Source organism: Oryx dammah, unplaced genomic scaffold (genome assembly GCF_014754425.2).
Source record: "Oryx dammah isolate SB20612 unplaced genomic scaffold, SCBI_Odam_1.1 HiC_scaffold_25, whole genome shotgun sequence".
Classification (NCBI taxonomy): Eukaryota; Metazoa; Chordata; class Mammalia; order Artiodactyla; family Bovidae; genus Oryx; species Oryx dammah.
Window position 1 is genome coordinate 93,046,612 of NW_024070209.1, and position 22,424 is coordinate 93,069,035.

At 37.3% G+C, this 22,424-nt stretch overlaps 1 protein-coding gene across 4 annotated transcripts in view; it reads left to right on the forward strand.

Annotated features, from left to right (window-relative positions):
* The window catches only part of RABGAP1 (RAB GTPase activating protein 1), a 161,533-nt gene that overhangs the window by 95,322 nt on the left and 43,787 nt on the right, over positions 1-22,424 (forward strand). The gene's annotated exons all lie outside the window — the stretch shown is intronic.

Below are 22,424 nucleotides of genomic sequence, written 5' to 3' on the forward strand. Positions count from 1 at the left end.
ACCCTTATCAAGAGGCTCTTTAGTTCCTCTTCACTTTCTACCATTAAAGTGGTATCATCTGCGTATCTGAGGTTGTTGATATTTCTCCCAGCAATCCTGATCCCAACTTGTGATTCATCAGCCTAGCATTTCACATGATGTACTCTGCATAGATGTTAAATAAGCAAGGTGACAGTATACAGCTTTGTTGTTCTCCTTTCCCAGTGTCAAAGGAGCCCATTGTTCCATATCTGGTTTGAACTGTTGCTTCTTGATTCCCATACAGGCTTCTCAGGAGACAGGTAAGGTGGTCTGTTACTCCTATCTTTTTAAGAATTTTCCAGTTTGTTGTGATCCATACCGTCAAAGGCTTCCACGTAGTCAGTGAAGCAGAAGTAGATGTTTTTCTGGAATTCCCTTGTCTTCTCCATGATCCAACGAATGTTGGCATTTTGATCTCTGGTTCCTCTGCCTTTTTTTAAACCCAGCTTGTACATCTGAAAGTTCTTAGTTCACATACTGCTGCAGCCTCGCTGGAGGGATTTTGACCATAACCTTGGTAGGTAGCTTGTGAAATGAATGCAGTTGTGTGGTAGTTTGAAGCTTCTTTGATATTGCTCTTTTTTGAGATTGAAATGAAAACTGACCTTTTCAAGTTCTGTGGCCACTGTTGAGTTTTCCAGTTTGTTGACATATTGAGTGCAGCACTTTCACAGCATCATCTTTTAGGATTTGAAATAGCTCAGCTGAAATTCCATCACCTCTTCTAGCTTTGTTCGGAGTAATGCTTCCTAAGGCCCACTAGACTTTGTACTCCATCATGTCTGGCTCTAGGTGAGTGATCACACCATTGTGGTTATCTGAGTAATTAAGACCTTTTTTGTGCAATTCTTCTGTGTATTCTTGCCACCTCTTCTTAATCTCTTCTGCTTCTGGTAGGTACTTAGCCATTTCTGTCCTTTATTGTGCCCATCCTTGCATGACATCTTCAATTTTCTTGAAGGGATCTCTTAGTCTTTCCCATTCTACTGTTTTTCTCTATTTGCATCATTCAAGAAGGACTTCTTATCTCTTGCTGTTCTCTGGAATTCTACATTCAGTTGGATAAATCTGTCTGTTTCTTGCCTTTCACTTCTCTTCTTTCCTCAGCTATTTTGTAAAGCCTCCTCAGACAACCACTTTGCCTTCTTATATTTCTTTTTCTTTGGAATAATTTTGGTCACTGCCTCCTGTATAGTGTTAGGAACCTCTGTCTGTAATTCTTCAGGCACTCTATCTACCAGAGCTCACCCCTTGAGTCTATTTATCACCTCCACTGTATAATCATAAAGGATTTGATTTAGGTCATAACTGAATAGCCCAGTGGTTTTCCTTTCTTTCTTCACTTTAAGCCTGAATTTTGCAGTAAGGAGCTCAGTTAGCTCCCGGTCTTGTTTTTGCTGACTGTATAGAGCTTCTTCATCTACAAAGAACATAATCAATCTGATTTCAGTATTGACCATCTAGTGATATCCATGTGTTAAGTTGTCTCTTGGGTTGTTGGAAAAAGGTGTGTTTTTTTGACAAAACTGTTAGCCTTTGCCCGGCTCCATTTTGTAATCTAAGGCCAAACTTGCTTGTTATTACGGGCTATCTCTTGACTTCCTACATTTGCATTCCAATTCCCTGTAATGAAAAGAACATCTTATTTTGGTGTTAGTTCTAGAAGGTGTTGTAAGTCTTCATAGAACCAGTCAGCATCAGCTTCTTCATCATCAGTGGTTGGGGCATTGACTTGGATTACTGTGATATTGAATGGTTTGCATTGGAAATGAACTGAGATCATTCTGTCGTTTTTGAGATTGTACCCAAGTACTGTGTTTCGGAATCTATTGTTGACTATGAGGGCTACTCCATTTCTTCTAAGGGATTCTTGCCCACAGGAGTAGATATAATGGTCATGTGAATTAAATTTACCCATTCCGGTCCACTTAGTTTACTGATTCCTAAGATGTCAGTGTTCAGTCTTGCCATCTCCTGCTTGACCACATCCAGCTTGCCTTGATTCATGGACCTTACATTCCAGGTTCCAATGCAGTATTGTTCTTTACAGCATCAGACTTTACTTTCACCATCAGATACATCCACAACTGAGCACCTTTTCTGCTTTGGCCCAGACACTTCATTTCTTTCTGGAACTGTTAGTGGTTACCCTCTGGTCTTCCCCAGTAGCATATTGGACACCTTCCGACCTGGGGAGTTAATCTTCAGGTATCATATCTTTTTGCCTTTTCATGCTGTTCCTGGGGTTCAAGAATACTAGAGTGGGTTGCCATTTCCTCCTCCAGTAGACCACGTTTTGTCAGACCTCTTCACCATGACCCATCCATTTTGGGTGACACTGCATGGCATGGCATTTTCATTAAGTTACATAAGCCCATTCACCATGACAAGACTGTGATCCCTGAAGGGGATGATAACTGCTGTAGGGTTTGGAAAATTGTATTATGCCATAACTGGCTTTTAGGGAAAGTTTAAGAAGCAATCAAGAAGCACCTACGTAGCTAGCTCTATTAGATGCCAGTATTGCTAGCTGGCCTCAGGGATTTAAAGAAGGATCACATGATTACTTTCTTATGGAAATTTATAGTTCTTACATGTTTCATATGGAAAAATTCTGTGATCTGTTTTTCAAAAGGCTTTACAGAGTGACTCTCTGGGTAAATTTACCAAGCCTATTGGTGGGACAGTTGGCATACCATGGATCTGTTTCTTGGGGTGGGTCCGTGTGTGTGGTTGCGTGCACACGTCTGTGGTCAGTCGTGTCTGACTCTTAGCAACTCTCTGGGCTGTAGCCCACCAGGGTCCATGGGATTTGCCAGTGTTTCAAATCATGTTACTTCATTAGTTTAAAATAAGAAATCAGTGCTGGCAATAGGGAGCAATCTTTCTCTCTTGATTGGTCTTCATGGGAAGCCAGACCATATTCAGAATGTTGCTTGGTGAGAATGAAATCTCAGAATATGGTTCTGTAACATGAACATTTCCTAATGTAAGACTAAGCCTGATATTCCACCTCTGTGATCCGAAAACATGGTCATTGGGATCCTAATGTGAAATCATTTGTACTTCTAGCACTGACCTTCTAATTGACATACTCTTTAGTTAAATTAACTTCTTTTGTTACTTAGCTTTTAGTATATTTCCTTGCAAATTTAAACAGTCTTACCTCCTAACTCATTCTTTTCAGGTGGTTGTATATATCACTTTTGCCATAAAACTTTGTTTTCTGATTTAATACTCAAAGGGTGGCCTCATTACTTTGTTAGCTTGGGAAAACAACTCATCTTGGTTTTCATAGAGCAAATACATACTATCTAGTTGGAAAAGCAAGATACAGGAAAATACCTATAAAAATTAACAGTATCAGACAGTTAATTAGAAACATTGAATTTTTGAAAGTCATATTATTCCCAAAGGAGACAGGGAAGATATTTGAGCTGAAAAAGACTTTATAGATCATGTGGTCTGATTCTCTCTTTACCAATAGGAACAGTCCAGTGGCTACATATCCATTTGCGACAGTACTCAGACTGCATACTTCTAATCCGTCGTCCTTTCCTGTTATGCTTCAGAAGAATTTTATAAACTTTGTCTTATTTAATCCTTCCAACAGTCTGTGAGCTAGTGACTCATATTATTAACCCCATTACAAAGATGAGAAATGGGAGATTTGGAGTTGCCAGAGTCAAGCAGTTAATAATAGAAGATATGGGATTCAAACCTAAGTCTTTCTGACTTCAGAACCTACATTATTACCTCATGTAACTGTCACAGAAACCTATTGGGTAGGTGTTTTTTATTTTTTGTTTTTATATATGTGTGTGTGTATATATATATATATATATATATAACAGGTGAGGAAACTTAGGTTTAGAGAGATTAAGAAACTTCTATCAATATATCAACTAACTTCTATACTTGGAAAACACGTGACAGACTTCTACTAAATATTAGCAGATTTAGTATGCATGTTTATTTCTGTTAACTCCATAGTCAGTTCAGTTCAGTTTCTCAGTCATGTATGACTCTTTACAACCCCGTGGACTGCAGCATGCCAGGCTTCCATGTCCATCACCAACTCCCAGAGCTTGCTCAAACTCAAGTCCATCCAGTCAGTGATGCCATCCAACCATCTCATCCTCTGTTGTCCCCTTCCCCTCCTGCCTTCAGTCTTTCCCAGCATCAGGGTCTTTTCCGAGGAGTCAGTTCTTCGCATCAGGTGGCCAAAGTTTTTGGGGCTTCAGCTTCAGCATTAGTCTTTCCAATGAATATTCAGAACTGATTTCCTTTAGGACTAACTGGTTTGATCCACTACAAAAACAGCAGAAGTATAATACATACGGACAAAGAGAAGAGGAGCAGAGGTATTGGCAGATGAATGAACCCCCCAAAATTTGGGGTTATAGATACCCAGCGGACAAGCAGTAACTGGCTGCAGAATTGACAAAGCCGAATTCTAAAGTCATGGAGGAGGGACAAAAAGAGTCAAACTAATCTGCCCATAAAACCCAATAAATAGGTGGAAATTAGATTCTTGACATGCCCCTACAGGCAGAGAGTAGCATGAAGCTGAAAATGAAACAATTGTTAGAAAGTTTATTGAAAGCACACTTAGGTACTGTCACCCACTACCTTGATCTCCATCCCAAGCTGGCCCTAGTAGGCAACTGGTTTTTCACCATCCCAGCAGAAGACGGGAAAGTTACACTTCAGAGATTGAACCACAGATGTTCTAGACACCAAGCTTAGCTGAGAATGTGCCTAAAACACCTTGTTGAAAACCTGAGTGTCAAGAGAATGTCTGCTTGTTAAATAATCAGTATCCTCTTCCTGGGCTTCCCTGGTGGCTCAGTGGTAAGAATACGCCTGCCAATGCAGGAGACATGGGTTCAATCCCTGGCTTGGGAAGATCCCCTGGAGAAGGAAATGGCTACCCACTCCAGTATTCTTGCCTGGGAAATCCATGGACAGAGGAGTCTGGTGGGCTAGAGTTCATGGGGCTCACAGAAGAGTCATACACAACTGAGCAACTAAACAACAAAAACATCCTCTTCCCATTACACTTCTAGAATGCTCTTAGTCAACCTTAAACTTTCTAAAGCAGGAGATAAGAGGAGTCCAGCCTAAGGGCCAGTATTTGAGGGCTCTCAGTTCATACGGACGGGGCAGGCCCATCACTTTAAGTTGATGCCCATCAGTCAGTGAATCCCACTCATGCATCTAAGGCTTCCAGTTGATTTTTATTCCTTATATTTTAATATCAGTAGTCAACCAGAGAAAGTCTTATGAATAGATTTGAGAATATGTATCATAAATGTGCCAAACCCAAAACAAATCAGAGGAAGCAGAAGCAATGCAAGTCACAGAAGAAAACTTCCCCCCCCAACTCCAATATTTATAACTAAATGTTTTCAGAGATGATTTTGCTTCCGTTAAAGAAAAGTGAAAGGGAAATCACTCAGTCGTGTCCGACTCTTTGCCACCCCATGGACTGTAGCCTACCAGGCTCTTCCATCCATGGGATTTTCCAGGCAAGAATACTGGCGTGGGTTGCCATTTCCTTCTCCAGAAGATCTTCCCAATCCAGGGTTTGAACCCGGGTCTCAAGCATTGTAGGCAGACGCTTTACCGTCTGAGCCACCAGGGAAGTCCAAGCATTAAAGAAAATAGGATGCCATTAAAAAAAAAAAAAAAAACAGTAAGAAAGCTCTTGAGATTAAAAATATAATCAGACATTTTTTAAAATTAGAAAAGTTGGAAGATAAAATTGAGATAGACCAAATAGTGAAATAAAAAATAGTAAAGTAGATGAAAGCAAGACAATTAGAGACGTGATCAGGGGGGTCCAATATCTGACTAAGAAGACTTTCAGAAACAGACGAAGAATGGAGACATTCTCAGATATCACAAAAGAAATTTATCAACTGAAAGATATGAGTTTACATAAAAAAAGGAAGTAGTCACTTATGGATGTGGGAGTTGGACCAGAAAGAAGGCTGAGCACCAAAGAATTGATGCTTTCAAACCGTGGTGCTAGAAAACACTCTTGAGAGTCCCTTGGACAGCAAGATCAAACCAGTCAATCCAAAGGGAAGTCAGCCCCTGAATACTCTTTGAAAGCCCTGATGCTGAAGCTCTTAATACTTTGGCCACCTGATGCAAACAACCAGCTGATTAGAAAAGACCTTGATGCTGGGAAAGATTGAAGGCAAAAGGAGAAGAGGGCAACAGAGGATGAGACGGTTGGGTAGCATTACTGATTCAATGGATGTGAACTTGGGGAAACTCTGGGTGTTGGTGAGGCACAGGGAGGCCTGTTGTGCTGCAGTGCGTGGGGTTGAAAAGAGTCCAACATGACTTAGCAACTGAACAACAATGACAATGAAAAGGACCAACCAACTTAACGTAATAAAAAAAGACTTTGTAATGGCAAATCATAAAATTTCAGAAAACAGGATAAAGAAAACCCTAAAGGTATCTTGGTCTTGAGTAGGGGTGGGGCTGTAGAAGCATCCTGAGTACAGATATCTGAATAACATTGGACTTCCTACTACACTGAAGCAAGAAAATAATTGGGAATAAGTTCAAAATTTTAAGAAGTGGTTTTTAACCTAGAATTTTATGCCCAGTCAAACTTTCATTCAAGTGTGAAGGTAAAACCCATTTTGAGATATTTGGGGTCTCAGAATATTTACCTGCCTTACAAATACAGATACATAGAACACCGAAGGAAAGAAAAAAATCTCATAATTAGGAACTTTAGAAAAGGTAGAAAATTAAAGGAGGAAATTTGATCATGATATATACTCTGTGATTCAGTTATGAATAATATTGATTTAGCCAAAAATTGTAGCAAAGTTATGTTGAATGTCATGATGAGGGTAGGGAAGTATGTGGGAGGGTAGGTTGGATTAGAACTGTAACAGAGCCACAGTATCACCTCCCATACTAGAAACTCTGTTTTTCAAAAAAGCCGAAAAGTTGTAATTACACATTTTCTTCAGAAATAAAAAACAGCTAAAAGTATGTGAAGTATGAGAGGTCTGTTCTTTTTCTTTGTAGGCTTTGTGCTGTTTGACCTTTACAACTACGTTTGTGTATTATTTTTTTTTATGAAAAGCATAGACCACATTTAGGGAGCGGTAGGTAAATTTTAACAGAATGAAATCAGGAAGTGTAGGTTTAGAACATATCACTAAAGTAGAAAATGAGGGTGTGATAGCACTGTATTACCTATGGTCCTGTACTGAGTAGTTCCTAGTTATCATCTGATTTTTTCCTCCTAGAAGACGGGCAAGAGGGATGTTATCCCTCTTTGACGATTGTGAAAATTGAGTTTTGAGGCTCTAAGACCTTTTTGATTTCTAATCTATTACTATGCCTCAAACATAAGTATGTTTGAATCTTTCTAAATTTTTTTTTCTACCAAGAGAAGATAGCAGATATTAGAAAGCCTCTAGTTTGACATCATGGGAAGGAATATATGGGGGAAAATGTTTGTGTATATGCAATGAGTATATGTGTACTGGTATACAAGTATCTGTAATGTAAGACCTGGCATTATGAGATTACAAGAGGAATGCAAATAACTCTGTGGTGTTCATAGGTAAGAAAATGTGTGTTAGAGAGATTTTCTCAGAAGGCAGTATATGGGATGGGTTGAGCTCTGGATAGAGTAAGATTTCTATAGTCGTCTCTCTCCATACCCCTTAAAAGAGATTGGCATAAAAAAATTTAGCTGGACAGGATTAAAGGAACCCAAAGAATCAATAGACAAAAGTGATCTACAGTTATCAAACAGTATGTGACATGAGAAAGCTTTTAGGGAAGTAAAAAGAACATAATGTTAAATTATCCTGAGTGTAGTCACTTGATAAAAGTTTTATTGGCTTGTTAGCAAAAAATCATACTGGCTTTGATCAAAATACGAAAGAGTCTTTTCAAAGTAAAACTTTAATTTTTGTCTCTTAGCTTTTAGTAAATATTTGTTGAATTAGTAAGACATTACTTTGGGGAGAAAGCAAAAGTTACAACATTAAATAGCATGATATATTTCTGAAAATTCTTCCAGTAAGACTGGGGAAACCCCCACTGCCAAACCAGTTTATTTATAGCTAGACCAAAAAAAAAAAAAAAAATCCATTTGTGTATCTCTGTCTTCATTGGTCCCTGAGGAGCAGAATTTTACTTAAAAAAGGCATTTTCATTTTAAAATATTCTCCCTTGTGACATGATATTTGTAGGAATTAAAAACATTCCTACTTAGATTATGTTAATGTCATGTATAGTTAGTGGTCATTATAGTAAGGATATATGTGAGCCTTAGCCTACAGAGCACTGGAAATAAGACAGACTTTAAATCCTAGTTCTCAGTGTGTTAGGTAATATAATCCATCAGAACTTCAGAAGGATACTTACCTTTAAGTGAAGGAGACTCTAATAAAGTCAGTTCAAGATCAGATGCATGTTGCATTGTTGTAAACCTCTTCATGTTGTTACTGCATTTATTTTATAAATAAAGTATTTGGATCACTTTTTCTGAGATAAAGAAGGTAGTGAAAAGAGCATGGATTTTGGAATCTCTGGCTCTTGGTTCTCTACTCTGTAAAATGGGGTTTTTATCCCCTTGTTAGAATTATTGTGAAAAAAATGATGCTTTCACATCTTAAGTATATAGACATAGAGTTGTGCACGATGGCATCATAGAAACTCAATGAAAGATTGCCGCTGTTATTGTCTCCCAGTAACTTTCAGGGTCTGCTGGAGATGAGCTTGTACCCTCAGAGGAAAGACCCTGGGTGAATGTGGAGGGGCTTGGTGAGCCTCTTTCTCATGGGGATCATAACCCTCTCAAGTGCTGCCTTGATGGTTTACTCCCTTATATTATTGCCGTTTTATATATTTTGTTCTGCTTTTATAATATGTTCCACAGGAGAATTAGTCCTAAAGTTTTCCAACATTAAGATACATATATTTAGATGTACTTTATCAAGGAACAAGTCACTGGGGATTACAGTAAGAGCTTTAATAGTTTAGAGATTGAAAAGAAAGTTGGGACTGAAGTGGTAAAGAGGTATTATTTTAACTGAACTTTAAAAACGAGTTTTATTAGGAAAAAATAAAACTGACAAAGTATTTTAGCTCCAAAGGTCTAGATGTTATTGTTATTCAGTTACTGAGTCGTGTCCAACTCTTTGTGACCCCATGAATCGCTTCCCTGTCCTTCATTGTCTCAGAGTTTGCTCAAACTCGTGTCCTTTGAGTCAGTGATGCCATCCAACCATCTCCTCTGTCACCCCCTTCTCTTCCTGCCTTCAATCTTTCCCAACATCAGGGTCTTTTCCAGTGAGTCAGCTCTTCACATCAGGTGGCCAAAGTAATGGGAATTTCAGCACCAACTCTTCCAGTGAATATTCAGGGTTGATTTCCTTTAGGGTTGAGTGGTTTGATCTCCTTGCTGTCCAAGGAACTCTCAAGAGTCTTCTCCAGCAGTTTGAAAGCATCAATTCTTCAGCGCTCAGCCTTCTTTATGGTCCAGCTGTCACATCCGTATGTGACTGGAGAAGCAATGGAAAAACCATAGCTTTGAATATTTGAACATTTGTCAGCAAAATGATGTCTCTGCTTTTTAATACACAGTCTAGGTTTGTCATTCTTCTTCCAAGGAGCATTTATATACTTAATAGAGACTGAGTCAGTTCAGTTCAGTTCAGTTGCTCAGTCATGTCCGACTCTTTGTGACCCCGTGAATTGCAGCACACCAGGCCTCCCTGTCCATCACCAACTCCCGGAGTTCACTCAAACTCACGTCCATCGAGTCCGTGATGCCATCCAGCCATCTCATCCTCCGTCGTCCCCTTCTCCTCCTGCCCCCAATCCCTCCCAGCATCAGAGTCTTTTCCAATGAGTCAACTCTTCACATGAGGTGGCCAAAGTATTGGAGTTTCAGCTTTAGCATCATTCCTTCCAAAGAAATCCCATGGTTGATCTCCTTCAGAATGGACTGGTTGGATCTCCTTGCAGTCCAAGGGACTCTCAAGAGTCTTCTCCAGCACCACAGTTTAAAAGCATCAATTCTTCAGCGCTCAGCCTTCTTCACAGTCCAACTCTCACATCCATACGTGACCACAGGAAAAACCATAGCCTTGACTGGACGGACCTTAGTCAGCAAAGTAATGTCTCTGCTTTTGAATATACTATCTAGGTTGGTCATAACTTTTCTTCCAAGGAGTAAGCGTCTTTTAATTTCATGGCTGCAGTCACCATCTGCAGTGATTTTGGAGCCCAAAAATTAAGTCTGACACTATGTAGTAATTAAAAGTATGTGCTTGAGAGGCAGGTAGACCTGGGTTTGAATCCTGTCCCTGACCCTTTACTAACTGTGAGACCTTGGACAAGGTTCATAATCCCTCTTAGTTTCTGTTGTGAATAGTACTGTCTCATACAAATATTGTAAAGATTACTGAGCCAATGCATGTAAAGCTCAGCATAGTGCTTCAGTATATGTTAGTATATGTTCAGTATATGTTAGCAGCTGCTGTTAGCTTCCTTGTGAATAGGGCAGTATGGTTTCAATTTGAGATATAATGGAATAAGGTCAGAAAGATAAATTTGGGGCTACCTGATCTGGAATTAAAGGCTAAGGGATGTGATTTTCTTTAGGAATTGGAGATGGACTTAAGGTTTTTGAGTATGAATAACATCAATATAGAATCCTAAAGTGACAGAGCTACAGGATCCCTTAGAGTTCATAATCTAGACTCTTCCTTTCTCAAATGGGGAAAGGGAGACCCAGAGCAGTGATACAGTTAAGTTAGTTGCAGAACTGGGACTAAAGTCCAGGTCTCAGACTTCCCTGGCTCAAACATGACAAAAAATAAGTCCAAAGGATTGTTCAGCATTGGTCAAGTGCTTAGAAATTGGGCATTTCCAGCAGCTTTGGAAAAGTGTTCAGATTTTGATGTGGATTAAATAAAATAAAAAGTCTTTTCATTGGTACTTTCAACCAAACAAATTAAGATTTGAAAAATCTTAATTAGTTAATAAGTTTTCTTTATCAGTAGCAGTCACTTCAGAAATGTTCGTTAGGGGGAGTAAAAATATATGAAACATATGATTTTAGAAAGCCTTCATTTGTATTATTTGCACTGCTAGTGAGATTGGAGGGTGAAGTTTTTGCTTAAATAAAATTGAATATCATTGCTTATTGTTTTAAAGTTGCTGTTTCCCAGGAATTTTAAATAGAAAAACAAAAAATTTAATTCCAGGAGGGCTCTTACTGCCTATGTAATAAGCCATTGCTACATAGATACTAATAGAGCTTGATTGACTGTATTTCTCTATATTGTTTTTAGGTTAGTAGACAAAGATCTAACTGATTATAGCTTTATACATTAATAATGTAATAAGATAGCTTTTAAATCTTTAATTATTTCTTGTTAGTTCTTAGGTAGCCTAATGGTTCAGATGGTAAAGAGTCCGCCTGCAATGTGGGAGACCTGGGTTCGATCCCTGGGTTCGATCCCTGGGTTGGGAAGATCCCCTGAAGGAGGGGATAGCAACCCACTCCAGTATGCTGTCCTGGAGGATCCCCATGGACCAAGGAGCCTGGCAGCCTATAGTCCATGGGGTCACAAAGGCTTAGACACAGCTGAGCAACTAAGCAGGATTTTTTCTTAAGATTAACTCTTTACTTTGGAAAATTAAAATCTTAAACATGAATTTTTTTCTATATTGAGAGTGATTTTGAGAAGATTTTATTTTTAGCATGTAACACTTTATAAAATCTTTAGATGAATGATATCAGTCAAATAATACAATCTGTTTTTTTTTTAAGAAGTATTAAAAGGGCATTTGATATGTACTTTTGCTTAGTAATAATAATACAGTTGAAATATTTGGTATTCATCACAATTATCAGAAACATATATTTGAAATGTGACTTTATATAAAATAATTTTGTTTTCTAATTTAGCTGACTCATAAATTACCTCCTTGACACCTTTTACTCAAAGTGACACTTACTGTCTTCACTTTTGTCAGATGAAAGTTCTTGAGCATTTTCTGCTTCTTGGGCCTCTCCATGATAGGGTACTGTGAAGGAGAATCAACAATAGCAAAGCAGGAAAAGATTGACGGTGCAGTTAGCAGTTGTGCCTTATCTATACATGATTTGGGACAGTTTTGCCAAGCACTGAATAATTTTCCTGTGGGAAACTTGAGCCCTAAAAGGAAATGAACACAGCTAAAAGGCTGAATCTCACATGGGACTTAGATTTATTTTTAGAATGGCACTATGATGCCATATTTGGATTGAAACAATGTGATAACCGTACCTTATTTTATTAAAAAGTCATGTTTTGAAGCCATTTAATTTTCTATTACACTGTGTATATAGATCCAACATAGTGAGTATGTAACTGTTTGGCTGGTAACCATGTTAAAGTGTTTTAAAGTTAGAGGCACCTAGTTGGCAAACATTTCTGGAGGCTGCTTTTAGAGTCTGCTTTCTGCAATAAAAGATTGTTTGGCACGTTCATTGATTATAGAATATAGTTGTCTTTTTGTTGTGTTATATTTGGGGCAAGTTGTTTTCTTACTGGAAGGGAAACAAGAGGAAAGAAGAATTAGTAGCACTAGGTGTGGGTAGAGTTAGTTGATTGTCTTGAAGTAAATGAAGTCTTCACTAAATGAGTCAATAGAGAAACCCAAATGGATTTTTGCCTCTGAGAAGTGGTGTTTTTAAAAGATAATCAGCAAAGGTGTTTTATCCTGAGTTCTAGAGTGTTCTGCTTAGCCTGGTTCATAGGTTTGAAAAAGTTATTGCACCATTTATATTTTGTGTCAGCTTTTCTGCTACCTGATTTATCTTCTTTATAATTTTATTTGGTTAAAATAAATTATGTCAATAATATATATTAGATTTCTGAATTGGATGCTATCTAAAATTGCAGATCCCTCACAGTTCACTAAGTTTCAAATATGGGAAAATTTGCCAAATACACATTTTGCTTTTGGCTTCTCTCCCAAGGTTGGAAATACGCCAGCATCATAAATCTCAAGTCTGATGGGAAAAAGCTGTTACTGATGGACAAGGCCTAATGCTACCTGCTTCCCATGCAGTATTTAATTTCCTTCTCATAAACTTTGTAAGACAGTGAGCATTGCATAAATTTTACAGATAGGGATAATTAAGGCTCACACTAGTTAAGTGACTTGTCCGAGGTCATACAGTTAGCAAGTAGGAGAGGCAGTTTTTAGAGATAGAACTGCTTGACCCAGAGTCAGTATTCGATGACATTGTATGCTGTTACCTGGTGTGACCTCGGTATGGCGCCTAAAATCTGTCTTTGGTATTTGTCAGAGATCCAACTCCAGTCTTCACATAGTTGTGGCCAGATTATGAAATGCCTTCAGTTACTTCCATGTTTGTGGAAATCTGGTTACACTTTGTTACATCATAACAAACTGTATGATGTGTTTGGAGTGGAAATTTTGAAACATTAATTACTGAATGTGTTTAGGCTCTCAGTCATGTCCGACTCTTTGCAAGCCCATGGACTATAGCCCACCAGGCTCCTCTGTCCATGAAATTTTTCAGGCAAGAATACTGGAAAGTGGGTTGCCTTTTCATTCTCGAGGGGGTCTTCCTGACCCAAAGATCAAACCCACATCTTCAGCATCTCCTGCATTGGTAGGTGGATTCTTTACCACTGAGCCACCTGGGAAGCCCCAATTACTGAATACCTATTTCAGTTATTTAAATATGTTAAAGATTAATCTCTTACCTTCCTTTGGTTGAGCTTTTAAAGTCTTTTATTAAATGTTATCCAATAAATATTTTACTAGAATTATGAGTTTTGTATCTGAGAGTGAATCACCAGGATAAATATACAAACCAGTGTCTACCCACAAATCTGGTTTGCACTGAAATTCCTGTTTACTGCACTGGTATGGAATAACAGCATTGCAAGTTGAAAGAAAACTAATTTGCAGATAAATGATGCTAGTTACATAGGGACAAGTAAAATTATGTTTGCACAGATACACATTTTTATGTTCTTGAAATCTGAATTTAAGATTAAAATGTACACTGTCAGTGTTAAGTGAGCCCATCAAACAGATATTTATTTCTAGAATTCTTACTGATTAAACTATAAGTGGAATTGAGGGGCTTTAATACGTTTTATGGTTTTCCCAGGTGGCACAGTGATAAAGGAATCTACCTACCAATGCAAGAGACACAGGAGACGTGGGTTCAATTCCTGGGTCAAAAAGATACCCTGGAGTCGGAAATGCAACCGCTCCAGTATTCTTTCCTGGAAAATTCCACGGACAGGGGATCCTAGTGGGCTACAGTCCATGGGGACACAACTAAACATGCTTGCACACACAATTTGTTTCTTACAAATACCCTATACCACGTATATGATTTTACCTCAAGAAGGTTTTTGGTCCTTATTTATTCATTTTTAAGCATAATACTTCTTAAATTTCCTTTTCCTTCTTTTGACTTTTTATTCTAGAGAATTTAAAAAACTAAGTCTTTAAAATCACTTCTGACAATCTGTAGCTGACTTTTAAAGAGCAAAATGTAGCCAAAAAAAAATTTTTTTTTGAAATATATTGTGAAGATAAGATATAGCATGGTGGATTTGAGTGGACTTGTTTTGTTTTCTTAAGTATTACATGATGGCTTTTAACAAAGCATTTATTGCATTCCAAATAATCTTAAGAATATCTTTTTCTTTAAGCAACAAGTTACTTTGGAAATAATAATCTTCTCTCTGCTGGTTATTTCTCATGGCAGCCTTCCACTGCATTTTCTTTGTTTGGGTACTTTCTTTTTCTTCCTGCCATTCTTAGCTTTCTATTTTTCAACTTGAGTTTACAAAGGGTGTGTATTCAAAGAGTTTCCGTCAGTTCCCAGTACCTTGTTAATCCTGAGAAGTTACTCAGTGAGCCAATTCTCACAGTAAGGTATAAAAATAGTCATCCAGAAAAATTACAGAAACTGGTACCACTGTGATTTGAACTAATGGATGACTTTCAAAACCAAGATGGGACGAAAAAACAGCACAAATGTTATTTCCTTAGATTTTTGTCTGCACGAATTATTTTAGACAACCTTACACTTTAAGAAAGTAACAAAGCCTCGCTGGTGCTTTCTCATATACACTAAAAAGAGCTTAGGAATTGGGGACAAGAAACAAATCACCTAAAAATTAATTACATGAACAGACTCTTTTTTTGTTACTATTGAGCTTGTACCTACAGCATTCATTTCAACAGTTTTATTCCACAGATTCAGTCCAGCATTTTATTGAGTGCCTAAGTAAGTGCAAATCTTAATATGGTATGTTTGTTTCAATTAGTGAACCAACGTTGATACATTACTATTAAGCAAAGTCCATGCTTTAGATTTCCATCGTTTATTCTTAATGTCCATTTTCTCTTCCAGATCCCATCTAGGATACTACATTTTGTTCAGTCCTCCTCTCTTGTTTTTTTTTTTTTTTTTTTTTTTTCCCCTCCTCTCTCGTTAGGCTTCTCTTGTCTGTAGCAGTTTCTTAGACTTTTCCTTGTTTTTGATGACTTTCGCGGCTATAAGGAATGCTGGTCAGGTATTTATAGAATACCCCTCATTTGGAATTTGCCTGGTGTTTTTCTCCTAAGTTTATGAGTTTGGGGGAAGAAGAATACGTAGCCAACTCCTGTTTTCATTACCTTATGTTGAATGTACGTGCTGTGCCATCAGCGTGACTTGTCACTGCTGGTGTGCACCGTGAGCATCTGACTGAGGGCATGTCGATAAGATTTCTTCAGTGTTGTTATTTTTCTCGCCCCCTTACCATCCTGTACTCTTCTGAAGGAAGACTCTGGGCACAACCAGCAGAGGAGTGGGCTCCCTCCATGAGGGCGGGATGTTTACATAAATTTTTTTTTTTTTACATAAATTATTTGGAGCGCTCTCTGGAAGATTTGCCTCTTCCCCTCTGCCCTCAGTTATTTACTTATTTGTTCATTTATTTATTTAAGTATAGACCCATGGATATTTATTTTATACTTTAGCTTATAATCTAATATTACTTCATTAATTTTATCGCTCAGATTGTTCTAGCTGTGGCTACTAGAAATTATGTTTGGCACATACTTCCTTTGACATGTTCCCATGGTTGTGGGTGGTTTTCTTTGTGGTGTGAGTTGGGGGGAAGTGCTTCCTAATCCTCTGCCAATTCTCTATGTTCTGGGATTATCTTGTGTATTTCCTGCCCTGGTCCTGGAATCAAGCTTTTCCATAAGGAACCTGGTTCCTTTTATTGGTAAATGGTATTGGAAACCAAGGTCCTGGCCTAAGATGTGTTCATTGCTGACTTACTGTGTACTCAGTTGTGTCTGACTCTGTGATCCCATGCACTGTGGCCCGCCAGGCTCTTCTGTCCATGGGATTTCCCAGGCAAGAATCCTGGAAGGGGTTGCCATTTCCAAGTTGGCTCTTCCAGGGGATCTTCCTGACTCAGGGATCAAACCTATGTTTCCTGTGGCACCTGCATTGGCAGGACCACTGAGCCACTTCGGAAGCTTCTCAACTGACAGGGTGAGGGAATATTTGCATGATAGTGCCTTTCTTTCCCCTCTATATTTGTCACCGTGGGTTCAGCAAAAAAATGCATTGGAGTTAGAGTGGGATGGAGTCTGTAAATTTGATATGCCATTCTCTGCAACTTTAGAGACAATTCTTTATATACAAACCAGAAGGAAGCTGAGACAAGTATATAAGTGACAGTTCCAAAACAGGAGGGCAGTTACTGTAAAGGTGATACCAATGTCATGTATGAATTGGAGTGTACAAATTTTCTGGAGGACAAATTGGCACTGCAACTCAAATCCCAAAACACAAGAGTTATGCTGGATCTTTTAGGGAAAAGAGTGATTGCACAAATCATCTCTTCCCCTTCAGAATCACAACTCTGCTTCACAGCCTTGTTTATAGCAAAAGTAGTAGAACAGCCTGAATATACTGGAGTCTGAGATTCAGCCTAGTAAATTTTGGTATGGCCATGTTACTGTCCACTAAAAATACTAGGATAGGATGACTGTCAAATAACAGAAAAAGAGGCTCACAACATTTTGCAGTGGGTTCAGCAAAAAAATGCATTGGAGTTAGTAAAAGTTAATTTTCAAAACAATATAAAAATTTAAAAAACAATTATATAAAAGCTAGGCATATGCTCACCAAACATAAGCTACAGTTATTTGAGTTGTGAAATTATCTCTTTTTTCCCCAGTATTATAATTGTAAGGAAGCAGAAATGTTTTATTAAAATAAGAAAACAAAAAAGGCTTGTTATTATACTAAGAAAATTAAAGGTTAGATTTGTCTTTTTAAAATGCAGGTGTATCATTGAACTTCCCTGGTGGCTTACACAGGAAAGAATCCGCCTGCAATGCAGGAGACCTGGGTTCAATCTGGGTCGGGAAGATCCCCTGGAGAAGGGAATGGCAGCCCACTCCAGTATTCTTGCCTGGAGAATTCCATGGACAGAGGAGCTTGGCGGACTAAAGTCCATGGGGTCGCAAAGAATCAGACACAACAGAGTGGCTTACACTTAAAACTTAAAGCTGTATCATTAATTTGGGGTTATGTTTGAGGAACAGTGACTAGTCCCATTTTATAAGAGTATGGGAACGGGAAATAAAGATTCAGATTTTTGTATGAGGTGTTAATTCTCTGTATTTGTTTAGTGAATACATTTTTAAAGTGCTATTATTTTATAGTATTTTAGTAAAATTATTTCCAGCAATGTATGTACGCATTCCGTTATATGAATGGTAGTATGTTTGTCTCCCCCCTCCCAATAATAGACATTTGAGGTTTCTAGTTTTTGGCCATTCCAAATAATATTATAAACATTTTTGTATATGTTTTTTCCTCTTGGATACATAGTTTTGTTTCTCCTGTGTGAAACAAAGTGAAATTTGGAATAAAATTGCTGGGTCTGGGTAAATGCCTGTTTAACTTTACAGGAAACTGCCTTGTAAGTCACTGAAGTGATTGTATCATTTTATATCTCCACTAGCAACAATTAAGAGTTCCAGTTGTTTCATATCCTCACCAACATTTGGTATTTTAGCCAGTATAATGTTTTAAAGTGTATGTTTAGAATTCCTGAGTTGTGTATACTGTTTGTGTTACTGCTTGAAATAGAAGGGACAATATGCCACTATAATTATAGGGTTTCATTTAAATCTTTACTGCATTGCTGCTATAGAAATGTACACTTTGGAGAGCTGACTTTTGTAAAATACAGCAAATATTTTAACATTCATTATTACATGGGGAAAAAGTGTTCAAAAGCATATACATTTCAAGTTGTGGTATCTTGTTTGTGGTAAAATTTCTGCAAGTAAAACATGAAGTTAATCAACAGTAACATGTCAGTGTATTCTAAATCATTCCAAAGATCTTCTCTCTGGTCATGTTGCTGGTGACAAGTTATCATGTTGTATATTTAGAGGACTTGGCAAACTTCGGCAAATCCAGCATGCTTCTTGTTTTGAAAATAAAGTTTTATTAGAATGAAGAAATGCTTATTCATTTACATATTGTCTGTGGTTACTTTTACTGTGCAGAGGGAGAGTTGAGTAAGTATTTGCCATCTGGATCTTAACAGAAAAAGTTGGCAGAATGTTACTACTGCACAATCGTATGGCAGTTTTGTTTTCTTCTGGACAGTAAAGCTGTTTTTTTTCTTATGATAAACGAAGCAGCCAAAACGTAAAGCCAGCTGATTAAAAGAACTACATCTGCCATGACTTCAATAACTTTCAGGACATATCACCTTACAATAGTTTTGCCATTTCTTGTTCCCATAAGGTTTAGTTGTTCTTCATGATTGCCTTAAGTACATTTGTAAGTTCAGTCGCTCAGTCATATCCAGCTGTTTCTAACTCCATGGACTGCAGCACACCAGGCTTCCCTGTCCATCACCAACTCCCAGAGCTTGCTCAAACTCATGTCCATCAAGTCGGTGATGCCATCCAACCATCTCATCCTGTGTCGTGCCCTTCTCCTCCTACCTTCAGTCTGTCCCAGCATCAGGGTCTTTTCCAGTGAGTCAGTTCTTCATATCAGGTGGCCAAAGTATTGAAGCTTCAGCATCAGTCCTTCCAGTGAATATTCAGGACTGATTGCCCTTAGGATTGCTGGTTTGATCTCCTGGCAGTCCAAGGGACCCTCAAGAGTCTTCTCCAACACCACAGTTCAAAAAGCATCAATTCTTCAGTTCTCAGCTTTCTTTATAGTCCAACTCTCATATCCATACATGACTACTGGAAAAACTGTAGCTTTGACTAGTTAAAAACTTTCACATTTGTAAAATCTTTACTAATTACAGTCTGCTGAAAAGATGTACTTGGCTGACTTACTTAATTTGGCTGTGAATATCCAGTATGCTTTATGCTAACAAGTTCCCTGTATCAGCTATGTCTATGTTTAACTGCTTAGGAATAAAAGGACTGTGTATCATGGCATAAATCTTAATTTTATAAGCACTTGAGTTTGGATGGTTTACAAAAGCTCTTTTCTGTGTTCTCTTAGGAAAGAATTGTCCAAAATGTTACTGTGATTTGTTTTCAGAATCTTTTCAAATTTAATGATGTCATTATTCTGATAGAAACTTACTAAATCCATCATTGTTAGAATTTTTGGATCATTTTTGTACAGGTTGGCCTCTGGCAAGTCAAGTGGATTTATTCCCAAGTTCTTCAGCATATTTCCTAAGACCAAATATTTTAAGCAAATGGTTCACATAGAACTCCTTGATTTATTATCATTATTGAAGGCTTCAAAAATGCAGTATGTGAATTTTCAAAATCACCTTCTCTGAAGGGCATTTTACTCCTTACTTACCTGATGACTTCCATGATCATACGGTTAGAGGGAAGGCAAATGGATGAGAACTAACCAGTTATAGAGTTTTTTCAGAGAAGTTTTTTATGTGTTCCTATTTTATGTACATTTGAATTTCTAAATCATCTCTCATAACTGTGTATCCCTTTTCAAGTTATCTTTATCATCAGTCAGTCTGTTATGACTGACACAGCTGGCATAGAATATTTTGAAGCTTTTTATACCTCTATCATTCTTCATATAATTTTCTAACCTTCATGTTTGTCTTAAGCCACAGTCTATCATTCATAGCCTATTTCAGAACTTTGATTTTTGTTTCATAAAATTCCAGAGTGATTTCATCTGACATTTTAAAACACCAGAAATCTCTTTTGGAAATACAATTACAGTGGAGATGTAATTCAAGAATAGAATTTACAACTTTTTCAGAATAATTTATTGTAGCTGAACTTCAAATGTGCCTCAATAACATGTCTATTCATCATTTTTGAAGAGTTTTGTCAATGTGAAATTTATTTTAATTATTGTTTTAGTGCTTTAAGTCCTCTTCCTCCTTTTTGTTTTTAAGTTCCTGAACCTTTCAGAAACTACTTAGTGCTGCTTTGGGTCATCTTCTTCAATGCTTTAAAATAATCATTCTGATTTTCCAGATCTCCACTTGACTGAATTATTCTCTACAGAGTGTTCCAGGTAGTAGCTCTCCTCTCATCACCAAGAACTCATTCTTTTTAGTTGCTCATTGTGGTTTAATTGGCATTGTCCTGGTAACTGCCTTTTCATTTGCTTATCTAATGTGTCTGCTCAAATTTTTGCCCATTTTATTAGGTCACGTCTTTAAGTTTTTATATATATTCTGAATGTAGTTTCTCCTCAGATACATGTACTACTGGCCTATTTCTTTTTTTAATGACATATTTTATAAGCAGAAAATTTTTAATTCTGGTTAAATCAATTATTCTTCCTCTTAATGACTCTAGGGGTGCAATAAGTTTTTGTCATGCTGCAGTTTCACAATTGAAGCTGATACTTTTACGATCTGTTGTTGTTTGAGCTATTCATGAAACAGTTTTATTTCAAAGATTTCTTAACTCCCAACATGCCTGTAGTTTTCTCTTTGTGTTGCTATTTTATATTCTATATGTTTGTTAAAATTAAAACTGAGTTTTAATTTTAATTCAAGGGAATTCCCTGGCAGTCCAGAGGTTGGACTTGGCACTTTCACTGTGGGGTCCTAGGTTTAATCCTTGGTTGGGGAACTGAGATCCTGCAAGCTGCACAGTGTGCCAAAAATAAATACATACATAAAACTGAGTTGAAGAGAATTCACATATCCTAGGCTGAATAAAAACTATTAACCCACAGTAATATATATTTTAAATATAGACTCCCTTTGTGTCATTTCTCTTGATAATTGCAGGATGATTTATTTTGTATTTTGAGCTGAAGGACCCAGTCTTTACTCTGTACAATTTCTTTCTCTTTTTTGTTTTGAGAAGAAGCATGAGTCTTTATTGTCACATTGTAGTGGAAAATGTTGAAATCATCTAAATGTTTATCCACAGTAGAATAGATAAATAACTCTATACATAAATAACTACATAGTTATACAGTTAAATGCACTTGAGCTATGTAGATCACCATGAATTAATCATTAAAATATAGTATTGAACCAAAAGAAGCTATTGAAGAAGACATGGATTATAATGTCATTTATAGAAAATACTTTAAACATTCTGTAAAGAGTATATATGGTTTGTAGATACTGTATTCATATGCATATATTGATACATGCATCTACACTCATATATGTACATAACACATACATTAAAATATGCCTGGCAATGATAACAAAATCAGGATAGTGGCTAACTATAAAAGGAGGAAGAGGGCATATGAGATTGGAATTAGGTGTACAGAGTTGTGTCTAGGATGTTTGCTTTCTTAATCTTGATAATCTGCATGTGTATTCATTATATGTTCTCTATACTTTTGGCATTACTGAAATATTTCATAATAAAACCCCTGAGCAAACAAATTTTCAGTTTTGGGATGGCTTGGTAAAATCAATATACTTCCCTAAAGGGAAGGCACTTAATTCTTTAAAATAACCTTACTTTCTTATTTTGTTAAAAAATAAAGAGAAGGCTCAAGGCCAGGCGCTGTTCTGTTTCCCATGACAATTATTCTCTTGCCTGCGTATGACACAATTTGAAAGTCACTAGTGAATCAATCATTATAGCAATCTTGGTTTTTTTCCAGGTATTTAGTCAGAATGTCTTTAATTATTAATAAGGTTCTCTTCTGATTTAGTTGCGTGCCGCTTTCACATGATTCTTGAATTAATAAACATTAGCATTAGAGATTGTGGTTCGGGGAGAGCTGCTGATCACGTGAGCATTGTCATCACTCAATTTTAAGGAAGCTTTTGGATTTTTCTTAGATATATTTATCAAGCACTAAGTGTGTGTCATAATTTTGCTAGGCTCTGTGG